This window comes from Equus caballus, chromosome 27, assembly GCF_041296265.1.
Source record: "Equus caballus isolate H_3958 breed thoroughbred chromosome 27, TB-T2T, whole genome shotgun sequence".
Taxonomy (NCBI): domain Eukaryota; kingdom Metazoa; phylum Chordata; class Mammalia; order Perissodactyla; family Equidae; genus Equus; species Equus caballus.
Genome location: NC_091710.1, coordinates 17,737,340 through 17,759,145, shown reverse-complemented (window position 1 = coordinate 17,759,145; position 21,806 = coordinate 17,737,340). Strand labels below are relative to the sequence as shown.

Genomic DNA, 21,806 nt, shown 5'->3' with positions numbered 1-21,806 from the left:
CTTTGGCCAGAGAGCTCAGTCAGCAGTTCTGCCTGCTGTGGGTTCCCAGTCAATGGGCTGAACCAGCAACACATCTCATTCTATGGCTCTGATCTGGCAGGTAAGTAAATTCACAGCCTCACCTAATGGCAAACATAATCTTGTCCTGACACACTGGGAGACCTGGCCACAGATGTACAACAGCTGTAGAGCACATTGGATAGTCTGCCTGGGCAGGGAAGCAAATTTGCAGCCCCACCCAACTATGGGTCACAGCCTCCAGTCCTGATCCAACAGGAAGCCTGTCCACAGGTATCTGGTGGTCACAGAGCACATCTTAAGGCCTGCCTGGGCAGGGAAAAATGCAACAGCCCCGCCCAACGGCTGAGCATAGCCTCCAGTCCTGCTTGACCAGGAAGCCTAGCCAGAGAAGCTGGGCGCTGATCCTTCAGCCCTGCTCAAGCTGAAAGCCAAGCCAGCAGCCCTGCTCAACTCCTGAACATAGCCTCAGGCCTCATTTGGCCAAGGGGCCTGAAGACGTACCCTGGGCAACCTCAGAGCCCAGCCTACAGTATTGCCCAGGCTAGGACCCCAGCCTGCAGCCCTGCCCTGCAGCAGAACCCAGCCTCTGGCCCTGCCTAATTTCTCAGCACAGCCTGTGGCCTTCCTCAGTCAGGTAGCCTAGCCAGTGGCCTCACCCAATCATGGATTGTAGCCTGTGGCACTATCTGACCAGTGAGCCTAGACAGTAACTCCACCTGACCACAGAGCACAGTCTCTAGCCCCACTCAACTAAAGCATATAGCTGAAGACTCTGCCCAACCAGTGAGCCCAACCAGCAACCTTACCCAACAGTGGAGCAAAGTCAGTGGCCTGCCTAATGACAGATCCCAGCCTGTGACCCCAATCAACTTCAAAGTATGGCCTGCAGACCTACCTGATTACAGAGCATAGTCTGAGACCTTGTTGGATGGCAAAACCTTGCCCGTGGCTCTGTCTGAACACTCAGTTCAACCAGCATCACCATCCAGTAAGGTGGCACAGCCTTAGGCCTCATTCAAACAAAGTCCTTGTGGATCCCAACCTGCAGCACTGGCCAATTGCAGAGCCCAAACAGCAGCACTGCCCAACCAGCGAACACAGCCTGCAATCCTGCCCAATAAGAGGTGATTGCAGAGCACAACTGTTGGCCTTGCCTGACCGAAGAGTGCAGCCAGCAGCCCTTCCCAACCAGGGAGCCCATCCAGTGGCCCCACTTAAACAGGGAGCCCAGCCAGCAGGCCCAGCCAAACACAGAGCCCAGCTAGCAGCAACTCCCCACCCCGAGCCTCAGAGCTCAGGCAGTGGCTGTTCCCAAACAGAGACTCTAACAGGAAGCTCACTGCCCATAGGCATTACTAGCTGACCCATCCAGAACCCAAAGCTGAGCTGACTAGTGAAGGTCTTTTCCTGCTGAAGCAAACGTGTAATGTCTAGAACAGGGGACCACTTACTTAAATGCACAGAAATCAATGCGAGGATACAAAAGCATGAAGAATCAAGAAAACACGACACCATCAAAGGAAACTAATAAAGCTCCAATAACAGACCCTAAAGAAATGAAGATCTATGAGCTGAGCAGAATTCAGAATAAGCCTCTTAAAGAAGTTCAGTGATATAAAGAACAAAAGATAGACAACTAAACAAATTAGGAAAACAATACATAAACAAAATGAGAAATTCAAAAAAGAAATAGAAGCCATCAAGAATATCAAATCAGAAGTCCCAGAGCTGAAGAATATGAAGACTGAGCTGAAGAACTCAACAGAGAGCTTCAACACAGACTTGATGAAGCAGAAGAAAGAATCAGTGAACTCAAAGAATAGTCATTTAAATTATCCAGTCAGAGGTGCCAAGAGAAAAAAAGAATGAAAAAAAATGAAGAAAACCACCAGGACATATGGGACATCTTCAAAATAAACAATCTACGCATTATGGGAATCTTATAAGGAAACGAGAAAGAGAAAGGGACAGAAAGTCTATCTAAAACAATACTGGAAAACTTCCCAAACATGGAGGGAAATGGACATCCAGATCACGAGGCACAAAATTCCTCAAATAGGTTGATCCCAAAAAGGGTTACAAAGAGACACATTATCATTAAATTATCAAAAGTCAAAAGCAAAGAGAGAATTTAGAAAGCAGCAAGAAAAAAGCAACTCACAATGTAAAAGGCAGCCTGCATAAGACTATAAGTGGATTTGTTAGCAGAAACTTTGCAAGCCGGGAGAGAGTAGGATGATATATTCAAAATTTTGAAGGAAAAAACTGTCAGCCCAGAACACTACCAGTAAAGCTGTCAATCAGAAACGAAGGAAAGACAAGGACTTTCCCAAACAAACAAAAGCTGGGGGAATTCACCACCACTTGACCTACCTTACAGGAAGTACTAAAGGGCATTCTTCACACTGAAATGAAAGGATGCTAATGAATATTGTAAAAATATATGGATATGTAAAATCACCAGTAAAGGTAAATATATACTCAAAAACAAATTCTCTAATGTTGTAATGGTGATAAGTAAATCATTTTCAACCCCAGTTTAAAGTTATAAAACAAATGTATTAAAAATAACTAAATGGGGCCAGCCCAGTGGCGCAGCAGTTAAGTGCGCACATTCCACTTCAGAGGCCTGGGGTTCGCTGGTTCGGATCCTGGGTGCAGACATGGCACTGCTTGGCACGCCATGCTGTGGTAGGCATCCCACATATAAAGTAGAGGAGGATGGGCACAGATGCTAGCTCAGGGCCAGTCTTCCTCAGCAAAAAGAGGAGGATTGGCAGCAGTTATCTCAGGGTTAATCTTCCTCAAAAAATAAAAAAAATCCCCAAAACGCTAAAACTAAGGGCCGGCCCCATGGCCGAGTGGTTAAAGTTCGGCATGTTCCACTTCGGTGGCCTGGACTTTACAGATTCAGATCCTGGGTGTGGACCTACTCTACCCATCAGGCATGTTGTGAATGCATCCTACATAAAAAGCAGAGGAAGATTGGTACAGATGTTAGCTCAGAGCTAATCGTCCTCAAATACACAAAAAATAATAATAACTATAACTAAAATAATTTGCTAAATTTGCTATAAGATATACAATATAAAAGGTAACATCAATAACCTAAAATGTGAGGGAATGAGAAGTAAAGGTATAGAATTTCTGTATGCTATTGAAGTTAAGTTGTTATCAGCTTAAAATAGGATGTTTTAACCATAAGATATTTTATGTAACCCTGATAGTACACAAAGGAAAATACAGAAATAGGTAAACAAAAGATTATGATAAAGGAATATTATATTGAAATTAACAATAGGAGTAAAGCTGGAAAAAGTATACTGACACAAAAAGTCATCAAATCTGAAATTAAGACAGCAAGAGAGGATGAAAGCAACAGAAGAACTATAAAACATTTGGAAAACATTAATAAAATGTTAATAATAAGTCTTTACATATCAATAACTATTTTAAACATAAAAGGATTAATTTTTCCAATCAAATGACATAGAATGGCCAAATGGATAAAAAAATAAGATCCAACAATAGGCGACCTACAAGGGACTCCCTTTAGCATTAAAGACACACATAGGCTGAGAGTGAAGGGATGGAGAAAGACATTCCTAGCAAATGGTAAATGAAAGAAAGCAAGGGTAGCTATGTTTTATCAGACAAAAATAGATTTTAAGGTAAAAATGGGCACGTGGGTCAAAGAAGGTTATTATATAATGATAAAAGAGTCAATTAATCAAGAAGATATAACAATTGTAAATATTTATGTGCCTAACATCAGATCGCCTAAATATATAAAGCAAATACTAACAGAACTAAAAGGAAAAATAAACAGCAGTACAACAATAGTTGTGGGCTTTGATATTTCACTCTCAATAATGGACACATCATCCAGACACAGAGTCAATAAGGAAACAGTGGATTTGAACTGTACACCAAATGAACCTAACACACATACACAGAACATTCATCCGACAGCAGCAGAATGTACTTTCTTCTCAAATACACAAGAAACATTCTTGAGGATGGATCATACCCACAAAACAAGTCTCAACAAGTACAAGAAGATAGAAATTACATCAAGTGTCTTTTGTGACCACAATGGTATGAAACTAGAAATCAATAACAGGAGTAAAGCTGGAAAATTCACAAATATGTGTAAATTAAACAAAATATTCTTAAAAACAAACAATGTATCAAAGGAGAAATCCAAAGGGAAATTAAAAAAGTATCTTGAGACAAATAAAAAAGGAAACACAACATACCAAAACTTATGGGATGCAGCAAAGACATTTCTAAAAGGACAGTTTATAGCCATAAACATACATGAAAGAAAAAAGATCTCAAATAAACAACCTGACTTTATACCTCAAGGAACTAGAAAAGAAAGAATAAAGTAATCCCAAAGTTAGCAGAAGGAAGGAAATAATAAGGATTAGAGCAGAAATAAATGAAATAGATAATAGGAAAAATAGAAAAGATTAACGAAAGTAAGAGTTGATTTTTTGAAAAGATAAACAAAATTGACAAAGTTTTAGCTAGACTAATCAAGAAAAAAAGAGGGCTAAAATAAATAAAATTATGAATAAAAGATAAGTACAACTGATATCACAGAAATACAAAAGATCATAAGAGACTACTATGAACAATTATATGCCAACAAATTGGACAACGTATAAGAAATGGGTAAATTCCTGGAAACATACAACCTACCAAGACTGAATCATGAAAAAATAGAAAATCTGAACAGATAATAAAGAGTAAGGAGATTGAATCAGTAATCAACACTTCCCAATAAAGAAAAGCTGAGGACCAGTTGGTTTCACTGATGAATTCTATCAAACATTTAAAGAAAAATTAATGTGAATCCTTCTCCACCTCTTCCAAAAAACTGAGGAGAAAGCAACACTCCCAAACTCATTATATGAGACCAGTATTACTCTGATTCCAAAGTCAGACAAGGACACTACAAGAAAAGAAAACTATAGGCCAGCATCTCTGATGAACATAGATGCAAAAACTCTCAACAAAATACAAGCAAACTGAAATTCAAGTTCACAAAAAAAGAATCACACACTGTGATCAAGTGGGATTTACCCCTAGGATGCAAAGATAATTTAACATACACAAATCAATAAATGTCACACACCCAGCTAATAGAATGGAAGATACAAATCATATAATCATCTCAATAGATGCAAGAAAGAGCATTTGAGAAAATTCAACATCCTCTCATGATTAAAAACTCTCAGCAAGTTAAGTATGGAAGGAATGTACCTCAACATAATAAACACTACAGCTAACATCAGTGGTGAAAGGTTGAAAGATTTTCCTCTAATATTAGGAATAAGACAAGAGTGCACACTCTCATCACTCCTATTCAACACAGTAGTGAAAGTCCTAAACAGAGCAATCAGGCAAGAAAAAGAAATAAATGGCATCCAAATTGGAAAGAGGAAGTAAAACTTTCTCTGTTTTCAGATGGCATGATCTTAGATACAGAAAATCCTAAAGACTCCAACAAAAATTGTTAGAACAAATTCAATAAAATTGTATATACAAAATCAACATACAAAAATCAATTGTGTTTCTATACACTAACAACAAACTACCTGACATAGAGCTAAAGAAAGCAATCTCATTTACAAGAGCATCAAAAAGAATAAAATACCTAGGAATAAATTTAAGCAAGAAGGTGGGAGATCTGTACACTGAAAACTATAAAACGTTCATGAATGAATTTGAAGAAGACACAAGTAAGTGGAAAGATATCCTGTGTTCATAGATAGGAAGAATGAATATTGTCAAAATTTTCATACTACCCAAAGCCATCTATAGATTCAATGCAATCTCTATGAAAATTCCAACGGCATTTTCCTCAGAAACAGAAAAAACAACCTTTAAATTCATATGGAACCACAAAAGACCCTGAATAGCTAAAGCAATCCTGAACATGAAAAACAAATCTGAAAGCATCACACTTGCTGATTTCAAGCTATACTATGAAGCCATAGAAATCAAAACAGTATGATACTGGAAGAAAAAGAGACATAGACCCCAACAGAACAGAATAGAGAGCCCCAAAATAAACCCATGCATATGTGGTCAACTAATCATTGACAAAGTAGCCTAGAAGACTCAATAAGGAAAGGAAAGTCTCTTTAATAAACATTGCTGGGAAAAGCAGATACTCATATGCAAAATAATGAAATTAGACTTGTATCTTACACCACTTACAAAAATTAACTTGAAATGGATTAAAGACTTGAGTAAGGCCTGAAACTGTAAAATTCATAGAAGAAAACATGGGGCGTACACTCCTTGGCATTGGTCTTGGCAATGACATTTTGGATTTGACACCAAAAGCTCAAGCACCAAAAACAAAAATAAACAATTGGGACTACATTAAACTAAAGGGTTTCTGCACAGCAAAAGAAACAATTAACAAAATGAAAAGGCAACCTATGGAATGGGAGTAGATATTTGTAAACCAAGTCTGTGATAAAGGATTAATATCCTAAATATATAAGACACTAATACAACTCAATAGCAAAAACAAATAATCTGATTTAAAAAAATGGGCAAAGGACCTAAATGGACATTTTTCCAAAGAAGATATACAAACGGCCAACAGTATATGAGAAGATGCTCAATGGCACTTATCAAGGAAATGCTAATCAATACTACAGTGGGATATCACCTCACACCTGTTAGAATCGCTATTATCAAACAGACAAAGATAACAAGTGTTGCTGATGATGTGGAGAAAAGGGAATCCCGGTGCATTGTTGGTGGGAATGTAAATTGGTGCAGCTACTATGAAATACAGTATAGTGTTTCCCCAAAAAATTAAAACTAGAACTACCGTATCATCCAGCTAATCCACTTCTAGCTATATATCCGAAGGAAATGAAATCACTGTCTAGAAGAGATATCCTCATCTCCATGTCCACTGCAGCATTATTTACAATAGCCAAGATATGGACACAACCTAAGTGCCTGTCAACAGATAAATGGATACAGAAAATGTGGTTTATATATATAATGGGATATTATTTAGCCATAAAAAAGGCAGCATTTGTGACAACATAGATGAAACTTGAAGGCATTATGCTACGTGGAATAAGTCACAGAGAAAGACAAATACTTTATGATCTCGCCTATATGGAGAATTAAAAAAACCTGAAGTCATAGAAACAGAGAGTGAATGGTGGTTGCCATGGGGTGGGGGAATGGGTGAAGGTGGTTAAAGGGTAACAAAGTTTCAGCTAGAAGACACAAGTTCTAGGGATTTAACATACAGCATGGTGACTATAGTTAATAACACTATCATACACTGGAATGCTGCTAAGAGAGTACATTCTGAAAGTTCTCCCCACACACAAAAATGGTAACTATGTGAGGTGATAGATGTGTTAACTACCATTATGTGGTAATCATTTTGCAATACATATGCATATCAAATCACGTCCTATATCTTAAACCTACATCATGGTTTTATCTCAATTATCTCACAATAAAGCTGGAAGAAAAAATGAAAGTCAATTATTGGCCAGGGAGAAAATCAGGTGCTACAGTTGTGTGTATCTATCATATAAAGACTATATTTTCCTCATATAGTAATTCAGTCATTCATTCCAAAATATTAAGAATTTATTTTGTGCTAGGCACAATATCATTTTTATTGCCATGTTTTAAACACTTTATATGTAAATTTTCAGTTATTTTTATTTAGTGTCACAAAAACAGGTACAGAAAAAAGGGATAATAAATATGTTAACATAATTAAATGTTTGGTTTCAATGACTTCTCTGAATTTCTTTGGCGTCATTATCAAAATTTGTTCTATAATCCTGCTCATAATCTTGTTCTCACCTTTAGGCTTTGTCAGTTTATTTCAGTTACATTTTTACATGAAATATACCACAGAATTCTTCTTAGCTTTGAGTCATGCAATGTGAAAGGCATAGAAACACAAACTGATCCTCAGCATCTTAAAATTTACAACAAGGTAATTCTCTCCTCAAATTAAGGAATGGCGTGTTTAGAGGCTCAGGGCTGTCAAATATCCACATGAACTACTCCTACCAAGACGGCTCACACACTGAGCTTGCCATCCCTGAAATCTATCATGATACTGCTTGCAATTTATATCTTATGTTTAACGTAATGAATTTACCCTCAAAGTAATACAAAACTACAGGTGTTTTATATTTTCTACTGTTGGATTATTTTTCCCTTAAGCTTTTTTCTTTCATCTTTCCTATCATGCTTCAGCTGCAACCAAGTCATACAGAAGTGAACTAACCAGGGCTTTTCACAACAGAATATTTGGAGGAAAAAGTGAGATAAATTAAAGTTTCTGAAGATTAACTGGTTGTCCTAAACTATCAATCAAACTCCTTTGGAACCTCCCTACCTATGTCTTGGGTGATCAAAGCCTGTCTACAAGCAGCCTTTGGCCCTGCAGGGGTACCTGTTCAGCTGATCAGGAGACTGGAGAGGAGACTCGGAACCACATGATGATTCTTTGGCAGGAATGCTCTGTGGTGACACACTGCAGGAGGATGGGGCTGGCTGTGTTTTACTAGGTAAAGACAGTCACATGGAAGAAGATGAGGCAGGAAACACCTAGAAATAGGCAGTTAAAATGTCTAGAAATAACACATTTGATCCATAATGCCAGGTGTTATAGTGTAAAGTAAATACATAAAGAGATGAAACCAAGGATTCATGTTTTCCTACCTCCTTGATTCCGGAAGTAGTAGAAGAATGATTATAGTTTCCAAATGTGATGATGTAAATTGGCTCTTCGTCCTCACCTGTGCACAGAGATTCAGCCCTCTGGCCTACAGTACAAGGATTCAGGGTTTCTCTGAGCTCAAACTTGGAACTTTGGTTTGGGACGCCTGCTGTAAGGAATCTCTAGTTTGGGAGTTGCCGCTTTGAGAGATGAGATTTTGATTTCACTTGCTGATTTTGTTGAGCATGCTATTGGGGACCCACTAAAATTCTATAATCATTTTTATATGTACTGCTGAACAAGCCAGATTGCTAAAATCTGTGCCGTCTCTGAAATAAATGCAAACCTTTACACTGATTGCAACTTGTTATGCTTTTGTCTGTCTAGGCTGGGCTGCAGGCATCTGTATGGTCTGTGGGTTACCAGAGGCCCCAGTCTCCCTGCCACCACATCTGTGGCACACAGCATCTCCCTGGACCTCCCTGAACTTCCTGAATTGTTCCCAGTTTCCCTGTGGGATGGTCTCTTCCTGAAACCATAGACCCACAACACATAGTCACAGGATATGGGACCTTCCTCGTGGGCACGAACTCCCAGCACACCAATAACCTCTCTTTCTTGGGCTCTATCCAACTGGTCATGAGATGTCAGTGAAACCCGGATAGTACTTAGTGCCAGACTTTGAAATCTCTCCTGCAGCACATGGAACCTTTTTTTTCCCCTTTCTTTGTAATTAGTTGACGTCAACTTTGACATAATTGTCAAATTATGAATATGTTTTCCTAAATGTTTAAAGACATTCTTCAGTAATGGAAAATTATCTGATAACTAAATAGCTAAAGATAAATTTTTGAATATTTTTACATACTAGGTTAAGCAGCAGAAAACATCCATCTAAAAATAATCCATTCTTTCTCCTTTCTCAGGGACCTGCCCCATGAGCCCTGTGCATCAGCAGCGTGTTAGAAATGATTATTATGCACTAAAGTCATAAGAAGACAAGTGGATTACTTAGGATAATAAGACACCCCAAAATTCCCCACCAGAATTTTAAAATCATTCTTTCTGCAGTTTATCTAAAAATTGGGGTAATCTTTGTCAATAATAGACCTAACATAATGTTTTTTGCTTGTTGCTTCTTTCGTACCAGAGTGTGATCTTATCATTGACATGTACTAGCATGGGGACAACTATTTTAAGAGATTCCAGGCAATACAAGGGCTCAGCAGTGATAAGTAAAAAACAACAGGCAAAAATAGGAAGTCACAATATTCCACTTTTTAATATTCTGTCTTGACTCTACCAAGCAGATGGGAGAGATTTTTAAAAAAGCATTTGTTGCCTCTGGAAGCAATTATATATTACTATATTTTGAACTATAATTCTACTTCTTCAATTTTTCTTTGGCGCAAATGCGCAATTACAATTGCATTAGCACATTTTCAGGATTTCTCAAGTGCGTGGGAAAAAGCATTTTATTAAGGCACATTTTGCTGTCACTTCAAGGGTCTGGTAGCTCATAGACAAGTGCAATCACTATTTCCTACTCTGAGATCCCACCTTAACCTGTGAAAGCTACACTGGAGCCTGCATTAATAACAGTGCTGACTTTGATTTAAAGAATGTGCATTTTATTATTAACTAACAAATTAAAATTGAGGCTATACAGAAGCTCTAACTATGAAAATGTAGAAAGTTAAAATATATTAAATTAATTACATTCTAATCTGTCCAGTATTCATGATAATGTATTTTTACAAGTTGAAAGTAATTTTGTATTATGCTTCCTAATTTATGAAATCTTCCATGGAAAAAGTGAGTCTTCCCCATAAAAGGAATAAATAACTTGCTTTTGTGAGTGCATTAACTTGTCTGGCCCGTGGAGAATCATTTATTGAAATGGAAGAAGTAGCTTGTCACTGGCATGCAAATGGTGTGAATGAGGACACCTCCAGAAGTCAACCCTGCTCCCTCAACACGAGCCAGACGAGAATCCTTTACTCCACAGCTACCTTCTTGCTCTCTCTCACATGCGAGGGCTGTAGGAGCCACCACAGCTGTGTTCAAAGCATCTTCCTGTCACATGGGTGCAAAGGATTATGTGGTATAACTGGAAAAATTACTTGCTTTATTCCTGTCAATTTTAATTGAGATCCTTACATTCTGCTGGTGAAAGGCTTTAATGTCTGTAACACTGAGTTCTTTATTTCTTGGTTTAATTATTTATGATCAGAATGCTTGTTTAGTTACTCTTGCATAGACCCTGCTAAATCTAATAATGGATATTAAAACACTGGAGATAATCTATAGCCTTCAATAAATCACACCTAATTTGGAATTCCTTTGTTGAATAATGCAAGCTACTATAGGGAGGGAAAAAGTCAAAACAAATAAAAAAGTGAATTTGTAATCAACTCAGTTGATAGCTAACTAAAGTATTAAATTAATAAAAGTAGTAACGTTTTTCTAATTTCATTAACAAAAATAAATTTTATTAAGATTGATATCATGCTTTTCACTATAAGTTTCAGGAATGTAAACTAAGAATAAAAATGATCTCAATGACAGAGAATCCTCATGGTCATGTACTTTAATATGAAATATGATCTGCCATCAAGACGAGCAACGGCTGGGGATTCCCCATTCCCCATTCCCCATCTCCATCACTCTTGCAGTGATAATGACCATCTTCTTAGGCTCTATAGGAACATTATCTAAAGTAACCTAACAAAACCTAAATTTTAACAATGAATAAAATAACCGACATAAATGTATTTTGAGCAAAAGGAAAAGTTGCATTGTTCATTTTGTTGTAGTTGCTTTTATCTGGTAGCTCAGACCCAATGAATGTAGCACCTTGGCAGCATGAGCCAGTGGTGAAGGAGAGGGGGGTGAAAGTCTGGAAAAATACCCCAGTTACAGCAACTGCTGTGAGATATCAGAGAGCAGTATGGACTGCTGGGGGCAAACAGGAAACACAGGCCAGGACCAGGGCTCTGAGAAGATGGCTTGTACACATCTGGCTGGCAGCTCCGCTCCTTGGGAGGTATGGTGGTGGTCACTGGCCTGTGGTCAATTTGGAAATCCTACTGGCCACTTGGAAACAATTAATTGACTAGTTGGAGGATCCTTGCTATGATTGATAATATTAACTAAAAGTTATTAAAAGACAAATACTCCACTATTGTATACAAGCACATAAATTATCCCCATCTAAAATCATTTCATTATTTCTTCCTCTTTAGCAATTGCTTCACTGACACACATTCACATAAGTTTTATCTCACTAAAATAGAAAAATTGTTTTAAAATAAAAGTGGATACCTATAAACATGATAAAATATTGTATTTTAAGTAGCTATATTAGAATAAGTGCTTTGAATGAGATGTATATTTGATACCATATTACCTATAACAAAGGCCATAATATATTTACTTAGTCCAATGTGAAATGCACTAAATGTGCTCGAATACTGAAAACACCAAGGAAAGTAACAGTCAGTTAAAAAAGTAAAGGAAAGCACAAATAACAAGGAAGAAGGCAATTAAGAAAAGGAAAACCTAACATTAATAGTGTATATTTTGGTGTCTTTTTCATATATGCCTACAAGTATTTTTTTCTTAATACTGTAAATTTAATTTCCTAAGAATTTATGCAAAGAAATTTTACCTTAGTTTTTGCATGAAAAATGCCAGGATGCCTTGTCACTAAGTAAACAGTGCTCTGATGTTCCTCCTATTTACAATTAACACCCAGTTTTCTACACTTCTGTTTATGCACATGTAAGAGAAACACACTCCTCATAGGATATATTTACAATTATAAATGCAATATTCATAATGGATCATTATATGCCTATGCCTCCTTAGTGGAGATAATTGCCAGCCATAATGAGAAACAAACTAAAAGCGATAGTTAAAACATAATAAGAATCTTTTTTAGATACTTCTTCATTTTTCCAATTTTCTTGTCCAAATAGAGATAATTAAATAATCTGAAATAATGGATCCAAGAAATGAATACTAGTGGTAGACAAAAAAGTTCAAGGTAAACAAGAGGATGTGGCATCTTCTAGGGCCTTCAGTAAATATTTAGGAGTTGAAATGATTGTACAGAGAATTCAAACACTCTTAGAGTCAAGCGTGACTTTTTCCAGTGCCCATGAGGAAGGTACCAGAGAGGCCCGGCAGGACCAAAGTGCCAAAGTGATTGATTTATTCATGTTAGATACATCCTTGGACTTTCAAATGTGAGCAAATTTGCTTATTTGCAATTTTATTTCCTTCTGCAAAGCATCATCAATTATAATTATTTTATTAAATAAAAATCCAATGAGATTCACCAACGATCAATTAGAAGGAGAAAGGAGACTCACCATCTCTTCAGTTAAGCCTTGCAAACCCGGAGCTGTGGCTGCTGGGCAGCTCCGAGGAGCTGCTGAGAGGTGTCTGGGGAAGGCCGACATCAGTGGAGCATCGCCCTTGCCTGCCAGGAAAAACACCGAGATACAGTTAACGCACAGATGGCAGCCCATGGAGAACAGTCAACAGCTCAAAAAAAGAAAAATCCTAGGACCTCGGGTAAACATCACAATTCTTTAAAATTTTTGGTATTTGTATTGCAGCATAATTTACATAGAGTAAAATTCCTCCGTTAAAAAGTATACAGTTCTGGGGCTGGCCCAGTGGCATAGCAGTTAAGTTCACATGTTCTGCTTTGGCGGCCCGGGGTTCTCTGGTTCGGATCCTAGGTGCGGGCATGGCACCACTTGGCAAGCCATGCTGTGGTAGGCGTCCCACATATAAAGTAGAGGAAGATGGGCATGGATATCTGCTCAGGGCCAGTCGTCCTTGACAAAAAGAGGAGGATTGGCAGCAGATATTAGCTCAGGGCTAATCTTCCTCAAAAAAAAAAGTATGTCTGAATGTTAGAAACAGATTCCACATTCAGATACTGGTTCTCTGGACTACAAAGCCATGTGTGCTAGTCTTATATGGTGTCTTAGTCGCTTTGGTTTGCTGTAACCAAGTACCATAGACTCGGTGGCCTATAAAAACCAGAAATTTATTCTACAAAGTTCTGGAGGCTGGAAGTCCCAAATCGGGGTGATAGCACGGTCAGATTCAAGTGAAGGCCCTCTTCTGGGTGGCAGGCTGGAGACTTCTATTGCTTCCTTACATGATGGAAACAGAACAAGAGAGCTCTTTGGGGTCTTTTTTATATGGGCACTAATCCCATTCATGAAGGCTCATCTTTATGACCTAATCACCTCCCAAAGGCCTCACCTCCTAATGTCATCATATTGGTGGTCAGGATTTCAACATATGAATTTGGAAGGGACACAAACATTCAGTCCATTGTACATGGTATAACTGAGACTGGTCTTTTATAAAAAATTTAAAAAACTAATACATAATACGTCCATAGTTTAATAATTGTAAAATTATGTACGTCAAATATTTCATGAAATAAACATTTTGCACTAGATATGAGGGAGCAATGCCAAGTGGCCCTTGGAATTTATCATCCAGGAAGACACTAGTGGAACTCGTAGCAGCAAGATTGATAAAGGGGAGGAGAGGACAGGGCTTTAGTGCTCTTTGTAGTGAGTTGTAGATGAAGAGACACAGGCAGAGAAAATGTTTTTCAAAATATATGGCAATGAAGGGTACATAAGAGACCCATGGGGGAAGAGGGTTCCTCTGGGAGTGGGGCAGCCTCAAGCTGCTGAATGACTGTGCCTAGAATAGAGGATCTGGGTGGAGGAACAGAGGACTGTGTGCTGGAACCCGGAGGTCTGCAGGGGCAGCAATCTGGGAACTGGAAGGACAAATGACCTGAGGTTTCCTCTCATGCTCTCTTCCTAGTGTGTCACCTCATCTCAGACCAGAAGATGCTTGAAGACAAGTAGAATATGAGTTTGTATGTGCAGAATGCGCCTACTTTCATAATAGTGCTTTAATAGCTCTAGCAACTGCAGCTGAACACAAGGGGGAGAGAGAGAGAGAGAGAGAGAGATTACAGAGCACTTTGAAAGCATCCAAAATACCCTCTATCCACAACTCAGCAACTCAGGCAGGATAACCAGGACCCTGGAGGGAGGTGATATGATGGGTAGTGATATCTGAGGGTAAAGAACATGTGGGTAGTTGAGAAGAGTCTGTTTTGACTTTCTAGAAGCATGAATATATGTAAAGTAGCGAGCATTTATATACTGTAAATAAGATTGTATATGTACATACTGTACTTATATATAACAAGCACATAGCACACAGTACACAGTTTACCTAGTATATGTAGGATATGGTAAGTTATTCTCCTATATTGTTTTCTAAAAGATTTTAAGATTTTTCATTTCACATTTAAGTCTTTTGTCATGAAGAGCTGACCTTTGCGTGAATTCTGGGACAGGGATCCATTCTGATTTTTTCCATTTGGATCCATTTGCTTATACCATCTATTTTATAGACCATTCCCCCACTGTTCTGGTAATATTACCTCTGGTTTTCACATAGGCATAGATCTTTTCAACAGCAATCCACACTTAGTTACTACAGCTTTACAGTAGTCTTGATGTCAGATAGGGTAAGCCCCACCTCCCACCCCTACAAGCACACTCTATCCTTTATGGGATTATCTTTAGCCCTTTTCTTTCTTTCTTTTAATTGAGGTAAGATTGATTTATAACATTGTATAAATTTCAGGTGTACATCATTCTATTTTGCCTTCTGTGTAGACGATATCGTGTCCCCCACCAAGAGTCTACTGTGCTTATGTGCCCCTTTATTCCTTTCACCCTCCACCCACATCCCTTTTCCCCTCTCCTAACCACCAATCTGTTCTCTGTATCTATGTGTTTTTTTATTTTCTGCATATGAATGGAATCAGGCAGTATTTGTCTTTCTCCAAAGATAAATCATACAACATTTTGCCTTTCTCTTGGGCTCATGCTTTTTTGGTAGAATTATTGATTATCAACTCAATTAATTTAATGGTATGGGTTGCATTGAGGTTTTCTAATCCTTTGAGGCAATTTTGATAAGTTACATTTTTCTGAGAACTTGTTCATCTCACTTATTTACAAATCCATCTGTACAAAACTATTTATAATCTGAGATGGATCAGAAATATGAAAATATAAATGTGTCATATATGTACAGCTTAAGAAGAAAAATAAAATGAGTATATGTACCCACTATTAAAACTATGAAATAGAATATTTCTAGTATCTTAGAAACTTCTGTTGCCCTTCTTCAATGCTTCTCATTCTTTGCACAGGGAGTGATCACTATCTTTAACTGGATAGTTACTGATTGCGAACACTAGAGAAAAAAAGATTTGGGACAGAGGAGTAAAACTCACAAAATTGCTTTGTTGTATCTCATACCAAGTAAGCAGTTGGATATATGAGCAAGACTTTCATGGTAAAGGTTTTGTCTAGAGTTAAAATATGTGAGCATTTTTGAACAGCTAGTAATGAATGTCCTTTGTAGAGCAACAAATATGCACTTATGGCCATAGGAAAAGCTATTACAGTGGGTGACGATTGATTGAAGTGAGTATTCATTAGAGGTGAAGACACGGGAAAAAGTGAGAATAGAAAACTTTTTCTTTGCACAGTGTGGCTAAGAAAGAGTGGAATAAAGAGGAATGAGATTGAGGTGGTAGCTATATAAATGACTTGAGCATTTAAAATTTTATTTAACATTATTTTCAAATAATTTCAGACTTAAAGAAATATTGCAGTAAAACGAATTTCCATGTTTATACTTTTTACCTTCATTCTCCGAATGTTATTTACTATGAAATAATAGAAAAAATACATATGGTGGTCTCTGCCCTTAATTCCTGGCACAGAGCCCCTAAAACCCTTGTAATCTCCTAAGTGATAAGAGTGCTAGAAATATCTTTTATTCTAATGTTTGGTCTTTGACCCCAGTTTCTGACATAGGATATTATTAAATCCCTTGGAATTTCCTGGGTGACAGGTGTGTCTTTTGTTCTAATGAGATGACTTGTGGGTGGCTGTTGGGTGGGGGTTGATCACCAGAAAGACCCAGCCATGATTATAAGCTTGGAATTTTCATCCCTATCCCCATTCTCCAGAGAGGGGAGAGGAGCTGGAAATGGAGTTAATGATTAATCATGCCTATGTGGGAAGCCTCCATAAAAATCCCAATGGTATGGGGTTCAAAGAGCTTCTGAGTTGGTGAACACATGGAGCTGCTGGGAGAGTCGTGTGCTCCTAGCCTCACCATGCGAGCTCCTTGCCCCTTCCCAAATAGCTTCCTTCTTCCATCTGACTGTTCTTGAGTTATATCCTTTTATATTAAACTGGCAATCTAGTAAGTACACTGCTGTCTTGAGTTCTGTGAGCTGCTCTAGCAAATTAATCGAACCCAAGGAGGGAGTTGTGGGAACCTCTGATTTATTACTGGTCATTCAGAAGCACAGGTAACAGCTGGATTTGTGATTGGCATGGAGGGCCTGGTCGTCTCATGGAATTGATCCTTTAACTTGTGGCATTTGACACTATCTCTGGCTAGTGTCAGAGTTAGATTGAACTGTAGGACACCTGGCTGGTATCTCAGAGAACTGCTTGGTGTGGGGAAAAAACCCACAGTTCTTGGGCCGGAAGTCTTGTGAGTGTGTAGTCACATGAGAAGGAAGGAGACGCACAGGAGGAGGAGTGAATTTTTCCTTCACTCTCTTTAGTAGGGTTGCTGTCTTTCACTCATGGATTTATAGGAGGCCTTTACACATTCTGGATACCAAACCCAGGTAACATGTGCTGCAAATATCTCTGCCAAGTTTTGGGGTTGTTTTTTCACACTACAGTATCTTTTAACGAGCAGAAGTTTTAAATTTTTATATGGTCAAGTTAATTTTTTGCTTGTGGTTTGTTCTTTTTGCATACACCAAGATCAAAGATATTCTCATTTTTCTTCTAAAAATCTTTCATAGCTGCCTTTATAATGCCTTTATACATTAATCAATTAAAATAGTTTTTGTGTTTGCTATATGGGACAAAGGTCAATTTTTTTTTTTAATATGGAGATCAATGATCCTAGCACTGTTTTTTGAAAAGTACACTATTTTTCCACTTCTCTGCAATGAAAACATGTCATAAACCAAGTTTCCAAACATGTGTGGGTGTCCTCATGTACCCACTTCTCAAATCAATTAGTTCCCAGAACTACAGGAAGCTGATTTTCCACCCTGATGTTTTTCAGGCCGCATAGTATGAATTCAAACCTCAAACCCATGTGGTTATTGTCTTGTATTTAAGAATTATCACAGAAAACTTTTTTTTGTTTTTGCTTTTTCCGTACTCTATTGGGGCCCAGAAAAAGGCAGGCATATGTTTTCACTGTCTCCTTATGAGGGTGGGACTTTCCTAGTCCAGGTGCTTACAGTGCTACCCTTAATGACCCTGGATTTATGTGAGAGTGAGAGGTGTGGTAGTCTGTATTCCTCCTTGTTTGAGCATCTGTCTCTGTCTCCCGAATTACAGGCTCATAGCCCTTTAACACTCAACTCTGGGCTGCTAGTTGCTGGGAGACACTCCAGGGCAAGGCACACACTTACCCCCTGGATTTATACTTGCTTGTTCTTCCAGGTCTCTGAAGGGTTTCCTTATTTTAACTCAGCCATGCATGAAAACAGATGCTTTTGCATATTTTATCATGCATTTTTAGGAAAGGGTTTCTCTGAATATTCGGTCTTCCACCTTTCATCTTTCCTTCGCTTCTTCTTTGGCACCATCCTAAGCATTAACCAACTCCTACCATTTAAGCCAGGTACTGCAGAATTTCACTACCCTATTTGTTAGTGTTATTTCATTTTGTTCTATATGGCCCAGACCGTGTATTTAATTTATTTTAGAAATCCAAGCTCTTTAAGGATTCATTCTCAAGGACTCCACCGTTTCTATTTAAAGAAGGGCTCATTTGCTCCAATGTTTTATTTTAGCATTATTTGCTCATCTTCTCAAGAGACCCTGTCCTTGCCTCTTGGAACACACTTCATGATGGCTGTGACCTTGCATGGATGCCATGAGATGGGTAGGCACAGTTGCCCCATGATTGGGGCCACACTGAGGCAATGGTACCTGTTTATACCTTAGAGTTCATTTTCTTAGTGTTCTCAAAATACAGGTGCCATGCCAAAAACAAATTAATATAGTCAGAATGTGTGTCTCACTTAAAAGTTTCCCTCTCTAGCTAGAAGTGTTTGTTTTCCTAGTTTCTCTGATATCCTAACACTTAGGTAAATATTCTCTGAGGAAAGGATTTGAAAGTCATTTTAGAACATATATTGGACTTAAATGACAGAAATCTATCTCTTAAAATTTAGGTAAGCCATCAAAATTAATTTTCGTTTGAGATTGGACATTCCTGAGACAAATTTTGGAGTGCCCTCTCCTGCCAGAACGTTGTATTTTTCAGTCTTTTGTGACTAAGCAGTTATGTAAACATGTACTTCAATGATAATTACTCAGTTCTTTACTACACATTTCAAAATTAATCTGTATTGCCTAAGCCTTTAATGCAAATATGTTAAATAATGAAACAGCAGAATTGGCTATGGTTTTCAAATGTTTATTTTTGTCAAAACCTCTTACATATCACTCAAACATGTGATTAAAAATTGAAGAATTGCAGCTTTTAAATCTTTCTTGCTCATCTATGGTATTTCTCTATATTAAAAGAGACAAGGGTGCCCTTTGAATCTAATGGTTTTATTGGCAGTGTCACCACCATCCAGTTATACATGAATAATAAGGTCAACGTATGAATAAAATTTCTCCTCTGATGTACATTCAAAAATTACAAGTGTAGTTCTTTGGTAAGATGCTGTGACCATTATTTGTGATGCAAATCACAAAAATAAATGAGAAAGTATTGAAAAACAGACAGCTACTGTACAACATTCTGTGCTCGAACATTTTGATAGAAATATTTGTCAATATAAATTTGAAAATTTTGAAAATATAAATGTTGATCTTGATAGACTTTATTCTACTATTGATTATAAGGAGCTTCATACAAGTGAAGAACTAGCATTTTTCTTAAAAATGTGCCTTAGAAAATGTTAAACTCATCATTATTAATTTTTATTTTATTTTTTTTGAGGAAGATTAGCCCTGAGCTAACTGCAGTCAATCCTCCTCTTCTTGCTGAGGAACACTGGCCCTGAGCTAACATCCATGCCCATCTTCCTCTGCTTTCTATGTGGGATGCCTACCACAGCATGGCATGCCAAGCTGTGCCATGTCTGCACCTGGGATCTGAACCAGCGAGCCCCGGACTGCCGAAGCGGAACATGCACACTTAACCACTGCCCCACCGGGCCAGCCCTATTATTATTTTTTATTATGAGTTTTACTTCTTAGATAAGCAGAAAACAGAGCCAGGTGTCATGTTATGGCTGTTTTATGTATGTTTATGTTCTTCCAAAAATTATAATTTAAATTATAATTTATAAATGTCTAACTTCAAGGATCATAAGATGTTAGATAAGTCAATTTCTTTTCATATACTTTTGGCTAAAGGAAACCTAATTTTACACATATATGTCATTTTTGGACTATTCCAAGGAGATCTACAAGTAACACATTTTTAAAATGGAAGCAATACATGTGCATGGAAAATCATACATGAAAACAAAAAACATGCTTTTTTCCTTCCACAGACCCCTGGTCCTGCTCTTCAGAAGTAAGGAATTTTTATCATTTTCTCTTTTTACTGTGAAGTATTCCCTTGAATACTAAATAATACTATGTAATCATCTAATTTGTTTTATCAATTTTAAATAAAATCTATTGACTTCTTATGAATATAGTTCATTTATCTCACTTTTTTCTCCTAGAAGTACTTTAACCTATAATTTTAAGGTTTTTTAATTTCTTTCTTTCTCTAAATATATACTTATTGTGCTTAATATTATGCTGAAATAATATATAGTCTGTCCATTTTGAGCAACATTGATTGGCTCAGTAGAATGTGGATATTAGTGACCACCTTCCCTCCCATGCAACTTTCCCCATCATGCCTTTCAACTTCTATGAAAGATGTTTATATGAAAAGTCTTAAGTAATTTACGCTCCCTTTTGTAATTATAGTAAAGTCTTCCATGCTTTGTCCATAGGTTGATTTTGATCATGGAATCTCAAATGAATTGACAGCATCATGGTTATGTGTTTTTTTTAACTACAGGTGCAGATGGTATGATTTGATTTGTAGGAAGGCACTGAAATCATATGTGCATATACCACAGCCTCCAAAATAAAAGAAAAAAGCCAGGTTCCAATAGTCAAGAAGATAAGTTAGTTATCTTCTTTCCCTCCATTAATTGTTTGAAATGATGTTATTTTTAAATTATATGCCATAAAATTTAAAATATATTTCTGAAAAGGCATGCAACCTATAATAGATGTCATCTTAAATTCATAAAAATATTGTAGTTTTCCTCAAATTTTGTACATTTATGATACATTATTTCTTTTTTCCAGAAGTTTCACTTACCTTTATTTTGAATGATCAAAAAGAAACATAACACCTTTTCACCATCACCAACATAACTTAATTCTTATTATTGTCTTTGATAAATGATTAATTTTGGAGAGACAGTTCGCTAGCACTCTTCCAACTGTCAGCATTAATTCCTGGATGTTCATTTCAAGTTCGTCCAATGGTACTTGGATCTAATGACTGCCCCTTTCATCAAGTTTCTTTTTCATTTTTTTTCCCTGAATGAGTGCATGATAGTTAATTTTTCTGTACACTTGAATGTCTCAAAATTTTGATTCCTCTCATATTGCATTAAAATTTTAGTTAAGTTTATAGCTGCAAAGTGATTTACACTGTTCTTTTTTTTGGTAATATCCTGTCGAAATGATGAAAAGTCAGATCATTCATTAAAGAAAAATTGATTTCGACTGACATCAGACTTTTCAACAGCGCTGGTAGAGACAAGAATACAATGAGGCAATATGTTTAAAGAATTGAAAGGAAAATAAATTTTAAGCCTTGAATTATATGCAGC

At 37.4% G+C, this 21,806-nt stretch overlaps 1 long non-coding RNA gene across 2 annotated transcripts in view; it reads right to left on the bottom strand.

Annotated features, from left to right (window-relative positions):
* LOC111770916 (uncharacterized) overlaps positions 1-21,806 on the bottom strand; it is a 66,732-nt gene that overhangs the window by 42,486 nt on the left and 2,440 nt on the right. For both annotated transcript variants that reach the window (XR_011433410.1, XR_011433411.1), the window contains exons 2-3: positions 13,135-13,244; positions 8,492-8,602 (exon numbers count right to left, since the gene is read on the bottom strand). This is a non-coding gene — a long non-coding RNA (uncharacterized lncRNA). The remainder of the gene's footprint in view (positions 1-8,491; positions 8,603-13,134; positions 13,245-21,806) is intronic.